The sequence below is a fragment of the Pelobates fuscus genome, chromosome 9 (genome assembly GCF_036172605.1).
Source record: "Pelobates fuscus isolate aPelFus1 chromosome 9, aPelFus1.pri, whole genome shotgun sequence".
In the NCBI taxonomy this organism is placed as follows: Eukaryota; Metazoa; Chordata; class Amphibia; order Anura; family Pelobatidae; genus Pelobates; species Pelobates fuscus.
This window is the reverse complement of record NC_086325.1, coordinates 33,857,756-33,867,658: the sequence shown is the minus strand read 5'-3', so window position 1 is coordinate 33,867,658 and position 9,903 is coordinate 33,857,756.

Sequence of the window (9,903 nt, the reverse complement as noted above, 5' to 3'; positions counted from 1 at the left end):
TTAAGGGAAGATTTCCTTGTGACAATACCAATGTGTTTGTGTTTGGTGCCATGCTGTAAATGGTGGAGATTGGAAGACCCCTCTGCAAATCTTGGCTATGAGTGTGTTTACAGCCAATGGTTCTGTTGTGCTGACTAAATGAGGGCATGCTATATTCCTTGAAGGTGTATTTATGATACCTGTATGGGAGCCCTTTGAAGCTCCAGAGCTTTAGTAAATCTACTACAAGTCTGGAAGGGTGATGTGTCAGGAGTGTTGAAAATGCATTGGTGTGTACAGATGGTGAGTACGTTATTTGTAAGTTGTATTGGGACACATGGTTTGTCATGTGCCCTGAACCATTTGAACAAATATGCAATAGTCTATATGCAATGCAACTACTCATATCAATTGTCTCTGGTAGTTCAGAGTTGCTGGTACCTGGAGCCTGAGAGTGCTCGTCCATTTGTTTGGGACAAAATCCCTTCTGTATGGGTACCTGCACAAATAAACATCTCTACATATTCCAAATGCCAACCCAACCAAGGGATGGTCTGTTCCCGATTTACCTGGAATCCCTGGATCTGACCATCACAGATACACCATCATACATATATATGCCTTGCTTCCCCAATGTGCTGGGATCATACGTGCAGGGTTAACGTCTTGTGTGTCATAAGAATTGATTGTACCAGGTAACAGAGTTTCGGTTGGTGCTGGTTGTACAGTAGCGTTAGGCCCAGCCTTGTGAGGGCTATGGTGACTGACTCGAGATTGCCAGTCTGTCATAATTTTTTTGACTCATGAGTTTATGATTGAGGCTAGCATGGCCTGGGTGTCACCTGAGTTGGTGTAGCTGGGCCTTCCCCTGCCTCCGTGTTGTTCGTTGATGTATGGAGAAGTTTGAATAACTCTGCTTGCCTTGCTGTGGCAGGGTAGGGGATTTGTCACCCCCTTAGGTCGGTGGTAATGTGTGGGATTGTCAAGGATCTGATTGCTGCTGGACTAGCAATATCTTCTCTGCTTGAAGGTGTATCAATTCTAGCCGGGGTGCTAGGAAGAGGTGATTCTCCAGCATCTTTTTGAGAAATACTTAAATAACAATAAAGATTGCAATTATTATTTGTACCCAAGGGTTTTGTACTGGCTTGCTAGCTAAGCCGTAAGGCGAAACGATTAGGCTTGGTGTTTTTTGGTGACTGGTGAGGCCCTGCTAGTTGCCAAGTGGCTTGAGAGGCTCTTTCTATGCTTGGCGCGAGGGGATATTGTGTGGCCACCGAACGTTGTGGCAGGATGTTGGCCTCTCGGTGACAGTAACCAGAAAATAGGAAGGGGAGTGACAGGTGAGGCCTTCTCTATGATACAATGCGAGGCGGCTAGCTCACGAGTGGCCCAATGGGTGTATGCCTCCGAGTGTGAGGCGGGGTGTTGGCCTCACGGGACCACTAACCGAAGCATAATGCAAAGAAAAAAGGGGGTAATACCTATTAGGCCCTAGAACCCTAATTGCCAGTACACTAATACTATTCCAGGGAAGGTAAGATATGGATAACTACGTGAGCAGGTGTATGTACCTGGTAGTATGGTATTGAACCTGACAATCCGTATAGGTTTTTTAGTAGTAACTGTAACCTGAATGGATAAAACCGTATGGCATAAGGAAATATGGCATAGACCAAGCTTATCTTAATACGTACAGTATATGTGAAAAGTAAAGTGCAGTGATGTGTAAATATTAAACATCGTAGCCATACTGGTTAAATATGTATCAATCTTTACCTATTAAGTGCCGTATGTACAAGTGAAAAAGTGGTCTGTCCCCACCTTGTATGTTGCATGTCCCCTTGCTAGGGGAAAGTCTGTTGTGTGAGCAGCGTGCTGTGAAAAATGTGTGTGAACTATATTACCAGTTATGCATATACAGATGCGTCTGCTACTGTGTAATAATATATGTATTTATACCAGATGTTTGATATAGTACTTGCTATGTGAATTGTTGTATGTCTTATTGAATGGTAGGGGACAGTGAACATGGTGTTGCAAAATGCAAGTGCACTGGAGATCTGCCGAGTGCCCTATAGGTGGCAGTGTAGTTAGATACTGATTGGTATGTGAAATGTTGTTTGTCTATTGACCTATAGGTGTCAGTGTTTTGGTGTTTGTAAAACCCGATGAAAATTGTCAATGTACTTGACAGACCTGTAGGTGGCACTGTTGATAGAACCACTGTTGGTCTTGATGTGAAATGTAAATTATTGTGAATTAAACCTGAAGTTGCGCCCGTGCTGGAGTTTAATTTATGGTTCATGGTTATGTTTAAAACAATCTTATGTGTAATTTATATTGGCTGGTAAATTGTATATGTACAAAAAAATCAAGTTAAAAAATGGCGCTGTACAATTAATGAAAATAATTAGAATATCACAACAAAGGCTAGCAAGCACTAATAAAAGTGAAAATAACTCTAAAACCACTCCAATAGTATGTGCAGAAAAAAAGTGCGCTGTGCCTTTAAGTGCTAATTTAACAATTTTAAATCGGTCTGTACATAAATTTAAAAAAAGGATAATAAATAAGGTGCAAATATAATAGGTTATATACTCAAGGTGCAAATATATTAATTCCAACGTTATATATAAAGTGAATTTGTGCTTTAGTGAAATATAACCAAAGGAACAACTTACTCCTCACAATATAGAAACAGCTGCAGATGAAGGAGTAATTTTTAAAACGCTCCACATATAAATAAAGGGAATAAAAAGACAATATAGTGTAAATCCATATGATGAATACAAATCGAAATACCAGATAGATTGGCTACTCACAATGGTAGAGCAGAAGAAAGTCTGCTCTAGCTTATGATGCTTTGAAATCCTTTCAATAGGATTCTGTAGAAGTCGGATGGTGTGCTTTAAAACAAGCAGGACGGCACCAAAATCAAAAGAAGACCTTTATTGGTTCAAAACAATATAAAATAAATCACCCCTCTCCCTGGAAAGCTTCGATAGATCTCCACACACTTTGGACTCGCGGCATGCACTTGCGGTCTTTCCGGTGTTAGAATGCTTCCGGGAATAGGAGGTGCTAGTAACACGTACTGACGTCGTGTATCCGAAAAACGTGATAACGCGTTTCGCCTTGGCGGCTTCCTCAGATCACGTTCAGGTGGTTGCCGTCACTCACATAATATACCCATCACTGTGGGCGTGGTTTCTTTTTAAATGCACATAATTAGTCCCAATGATAGAAACAAGTCCGTGAACTCAAGGGCATATCGCCTAAATGTCTCATTTTGCAAATGTCTCTTAATGCAAAAACGTCCACTATATGGAATGTAAACTGATAACATCATAGAATCAAAAGAAAATAACAAGTTTCAAATATGCATATACAGATAAAAATCCTACTTCAAGAGGGATAAAATGTAAATGTAAAGAGGGATAAAATGTCATATGTAAATTGTACATGACATGTGAAGACAGTTTTGCTGTTGACCAGTAGGGGTCAGAAATGCTGATTGTATGGTAAAAATACCCTTTAACCCCTTAAGTACCAAACTTCTGGAATAAAAGGGAATCATGACATGTCACACATGTCATGTGTCCTTAAGGGGTTAATCCTACTGTTTGACAGATAGGAGTATAAAAGCGAAAATGCTGTAGTTAGTTTGTTTGTTTGCTTATGAAGTAAAATAAAGTCTAAGAAGCCTGTAGTACACCAAAAGACCAGTAGTGGTCAGTGTGTAGGCGAAAATGCAGTGGTTCATTGATTTGTACATGAAATGCAATAATGTCTGAGAAGCCTGTAGTACACCGAATGACCGGTAGGGGTCAGTGTGTAGGCACAAATGCAGTGGTTCGTTGATTTGTACATGAAATGCGATAATGTCTAAGAAGCCTGTAGTACACCAAAAGACCAGTAGTGGTCAGTGTGTAGGCGAAAATGCAGTGGTTCGTTGATTTGTACATGAAATGCGATACTGTCTAAGAAGCCTGTAGTAAACCAAAAACCAGTAGGGGTCAGTGTGTAGGTGAAAATGCAGTGGTTTATTGGTTTGTACGTGAAAATGCAAAAACGTCTAAGAAGCCTGTAGTACCCCGAATGACCGATAGGGGGCAGTGTGTAGGTGAAAAATACAGTGGTTCGTTGATTTGTACATGAAATGCAATAATGTCTGAGAAGCCTGTAGTACACTGAATGACAGGTAGGGTTCAGTGTGTAGGCGCAAATTCAGTGGTTCATTGGTTTGTACCGGTAGGGTTTAGTGTGTAGGCGCAAATGCAGTGGTTCATTGGTTTGTACATGAAATGCGATAATGTCTAAGAAGTCTGTAGTACACCCAAAGACCGGTAGGGAGTTTAAACGAATGATATGCATCCACCCTCTCCATCCCTCCCTGTCCCTCCATCTTCCTCCCTGTACTAACCCAATCGCCACCATGAAAGAGCAGTCACATGGCCGCAATAGGTGTCAGGCAGTCCCCCTGCAGTTTACATTTTTTAACAAATAAAGTTAATGAACAAAAAAAAATATATATATATATATATATATATATATATATATATATATATATATATATATATATATATATATATATATATATATATATATATATATATATATTTTATTAATTGCAATTTGGGGGACCTGCCTGACAACCCAGGCTGAAAGTCCAGCAAATTTTATTTTCTAGCACTATATTTAACCCTGTTACCTTTCAAGACACCATAAAACCTGTACATGGAGAGTACTGTTTTACTAGGTAGACTTCACTGAATACAAATATTAGTGTTTAAAAACAGTAAAACATATCACACACAAACAGCACTTTCACTGATGATATCATTGTTGTAATACCTTTTACTGTTTTGAAACACTAATATTTGTGTTCAGCAAAGTCTCCTGAGTATAACAGTACCCCCATGTACAGGTTTTATGGTGTTTTTGAAAGTTACAGGGTCAAATATAAGGCCGTTTTTCACATTGAAATGTTTGAGAGCGTATGGTAGCCCAGGAATGAGAATTACCCCCATGATGGCATGCCATTTGCAAAAGAAGACAATCCAAGGTATTGCAAATGGGGTATGTTCACTAACACTGGCCAAAGTTAGCGTTTATAATTGTTTTTTGCATTTTTAACACATAAGCAAATATAAATGCTAAATTTGGGCAGTGTTTGTGACTAAGTGACTGCTAAAACAGACTGGATATACCACACATTGAATACCCTGGCTTGTCTACTTTTTAAAAATATATGGTTTGATGGGGGTAAATTACATTGGCTGGCTTCAAAAATGTCCCAGAAAGGACATGGGTGCATGATGTCCAGTTGTGAAATTTCCAAGTTGGAAAACTGGAATGCGCACCCTCCAAATAAGATCTTTTAGCCCCCAGAGAACCTGATACACCTATACATGGGTGGTATTACTGTACTCAGGAGATGTTGCTGAACACATACTGGGGTGTTCTTTGGCAGGAACCCTTAAAGTTCTCAGTACATATATTCCTAAATTGCTATGTGTGTCAAAAAAATCACCTATTATTATTATTTTTTTACATTTGGCATAGATTGGTGGTAAAATGATTTCATGAAAAGAGTCAAAATACCACAAGTTTAATACCTTAGGTTGTCTTCATTTAAAAAATATATACATGTGAAGGGTTATTCAGGGATTCCGAACAGATATCGGTGTTAAAATGTAACTTGCGTTAATTTTGAAGAAAATTATTTTGAAATAGCAAAGTGCTACTTGTACTTATAGCCCTATACCTTTCCAAAAAAGCTAAGAACATGTTAACATTGGGTATTTCTAAACTCAGGACAAAATTTAGAAACTATTTAGCATGTGTGTTTTTTGGCGGTTGTAGATGCGTAACAGATTTTGGGGTCAAAGATCGAAAAAGTGTTGTTTTTTTTTTTTTTTTTTTTTAAATGTCATCATATTTTATATTTTTTTTATAGTAATTTATAAGACATGATGAAAATAATGGTATCTTTAGAAAGGCATTTAATGGCCAGAAAAACAGTATATAATGTGTGTGGGTGCAGTAAATGAGTAAGAGGAACATTACAGCTAAACACAAACAGGGCAGAAATGTAAAAACAGCCCTTGTCCTTAACGACAGGAACATTGAAAAGAGGTCTGATTACTAAGGGGTTAAACCAACTGAACTGAAGCTCTTATTGAATTTCCAAAAAAATGCACTGCATAGACCAAGCAAGGCTGGTCAAACCATAAATATATGTCTACATTTAACATAATTTGTTCTGTCCAAAGGTTGGTTTAACCCCTTAAGGACACATGACATGTGTGACATTTCATGATTCCCTTTTATTCCAGAAGTTTGGCCCTTAAGGGGTTAAACACGGTTTAGTAATTTCATGATATTACTTTTAAATTTTATGTTTTCAAACTAAGTAATAAAATATAGATGAAATACGAACACTTTTCTAAATAGTAACCAATTCCTGCTGTGAAATAATGTTAAATATCTGATCTTGTTAGCATGCTGAGGTCGACTCAGTCTGAAGCTTTATTACACATTTTAGATCTTGTACTGTCGCTCAGAATTCCAAGCCCTAGAGGGATGACAAGATGTAGAAACTTTGTTATGTGGCATAGAAGACAAGTTATGTACTGCAAATAATATAATCCTATTTTATCAGCTTGCTTGGGCTTATACAAAATGTAAAGACACACTTTGTTATACAAAACACTCACAACATTACAATGTGAATTGCAAGTGCAATATAATATTTAATCAAGGTTAAAAAACAAAAACAAAAAAACAATAAAACAATGGGCTTACTCTGCTTAGTGATCATCAGTTTCTACAGTGAATTTGTACTTTGGTAAGAGAATCCAACCTGCTGTTGTAAAAATTTATTGTAAATTAAAACTTATTTGTGAGGGTTAAAACACTCACCGTATGTCTAAGAATGATTGCCCCCAAATGTGCAGCCAAGCATCATGGGCTGACAGCATATAGTAATGTGTCACCCGTAGAGTTGAGCGGACACCTGGATGTTTGGGTCCAGCGGGTTCGGCCGAACTTTGAAAAAAAGTCCAGGTTCGGGCTCGAACTTGACCCTGAACTTGACCCCGAATCCGAACCCCATTGAAGTCAATGGGGACCCGAACTTTTGGGCACAAAAATGGCTCCTGGAAAGGGCTAGAGGGCTGCAAAAGGAAGTAAAATGGGGGTAAGAGTAGGACAAGTGCCCTGCAAACAAATGTGGATAGGGAAATCACTTAAAAAAACATAAAATACATAAAATAAGCAGCCACTTAGTAGATAACTCCCTAATTCCCACGGTATTAGAGAGCTATTTACCAAAAGGCTGAAAGACCTAAATTGGTCTTTCAGCCACATTTACTAATAGTAAGTAAAGATTACTTAGTATTAGTAAATTCAGCCCCTACTCACTATACCGCGAGTAGGGGCGTGTCTAGTAAACAGTGAGCCTGTGGCTGCTCACTTTAAAAAAAAAAAAAACAACTATTGCCACCACCTCTGTGCGACAGGTGGGGGCCCTAAATAAGAATGTGGAGAGGGGGACCTACTGTTCTTCCCCCCAACCCCCACTACTGAGCAACGGGTGGGGGCCCTAAATAAGAATTTACCCCCCCAGGTCACCCCCTTTCCCTAAAAAAAAATTACCCCTACCTACCCCCTCATCCTAAAAATAATGATGGGGGACCCTTATCTAAATACCTGTTAAAAAATAGACTTACCATTGATGTCTTCTTTCTTCTAAAATCTTCTTTTTTCAGACCCAGAAAAGGGCAAATAAAAATCCATAATAACCGACGCACTTTAAAAAAAAAAAAAAAACGAGCGTGAAAAAAAAAAAAAAAATCTATTTTACCCAGGGAGGGCTCCACGCAGACTGAGCTCTGCAGGGCGGGGGAAGGCTTCTAAAGCCTTGCCCCACCCTGCAATTAGGCTCAGAGCACTCTGATTGGTGGGTTTAAGCCATATAAAGTTTAATAACATAAAATAAGCAGCCGCTTAGTAGATAACTCCCTAATTCCCATGGTATTAGGGAGCTATCTACCAAAAGGCAGAAAGACCTAAATTGGTCTATCAGCCACATTTACTAATACTAAGTAAAGATTACTTTGTATTATTTAATTCAGCCCCTACTCGCTATACCGCAAGTAGGGGTGTGTCTAGTAAACTGTAAAAAAAAAAAATCTATTGCCCCCACCCCTGTGCGATGGGTGGGGGTCCTAAATAAGAATGTGGAGGGGGGGATCTACTATCCTCCCCCCCGAACCCCAACCCTGAGCGGCGGGTGGGGTCCCTAAATAACAATAAGGGGGGGACCTACTGTCCTGCCCTCCGGCCCCCACCCCTGCACAGCAGGTGGGGGCCCTAAAAAACAATAAGGGGGGGCCTAATGTCCTCCCCCCTGGCCTCACCCCTGCGCGGCATATGGGGGCCCTAAATAACAATAAGGGGAGACACCTAATGTCCTCCCTCTTGGCCCCCACCCCTGAGCGGGGGGTGGGGGCCCTAAATAAAGATTTACCCCCCCAGGTGACTAGGGGTCCCAAAACCCCTAGTCACCCCCATCCCCCCAAATAAATTTCCCCTACCTGCCCCACTCATCATAAAAATAATGAGGGGGTCCCTTATCTAAATATCTGTTAAAAAAAATAGACTTACCATTTGATGTCTTCTTTCTTCTATAATCTTCCTTTTTCAGCCCCAAAAAAGGCCAAATAAAAATCCACAAAAACGAGCGCAAAAAAAAAAAAAATTTCACCCATGGAGGGCTCCGCGCAGACTGAGCTCTGCCTTGCCCCACCCTGCAATTAGGCTCAGAGCACTCTAATTGGTGGGTTTAAGCCATCCAATCAGAGTGCTCTGACAGGTAAATGAAGAGACTGACAGGTAAGTCTCTACATTTACCTGTCACAGCACTCTGATTGGTTGGCTTGAAATCCACTAATCAGAGTGTTCTGTGTCATTTTACACAGCGTGGGAAAGTTCTTTGGAACTGTTTAATAGACATGCCCCTACTAGCTGGGTCACATGCTGCACTGGCCAATCACAGCCATGCCATTAGTAGGCATGGCTGTAATGGCTTCTAAGGGAACACGAGTCAAACGCTTGTTGATTGGCCTGCTTGTTGATTGACCTGCAGCCTTTCAAAACGCGTCATTAAATCGCCGAACACCGAACTCCAACCCGAACATAGAGTTATATGTCCGTGTTCGGGTTCGGGTCCAAAAAACTTAATATTCGGTACGAACCTGAACTTTTCAGTTCGGGTTTGCTCAACTCTAGTCACCGGTAATGTAATGTGGACCAAAGTTAAATGATAAAATGAAAGACGATCTTACAATGATGATGGGGCTCTAGTCATCTCGTCTGTCACCTCCACCATATGAGAATGCAGTTCACTGTCTTGTAGTCATAACATTTAAAGCAGATCTTTAATCACCATGCTTCTTGCGAGCATTTAAGAAATACATATTCTTTATGAAATACTTTCATTGACTGTGCTGGATTTTATTAGAATTTCAACACAATCAAAAGATGAAGTAGAGACAACGTTGACAAAACTTGCCCTATATTTCCTGACAATTTTCCCAGCCAGAAAATTGTGCAAGTAAAGAGAGGTTAAAGTAGACACTTGACAAATTCAAACAGCATTTCTTTTTAATTCTGATATGGTTCATGGTTTAGATTTAACAGGGAAAGTGCAAGCAAAGCTAAAAGGTTACTTTAAAAAATGACTATTTAAGTGTTTTGAAGTGGTGATGGTGCCAGGGCTCTGTATGTGCTATGCTTCACTATGAGTTTAACCCCTTGGCTGCCGGATGTAACTCCACTACATCAGCCAGCCCCGTACAAGAGTTTCAGGCTGACTAATGTCAATTCTGTGCAAATTTTCCTCCACAGTGTGCCATT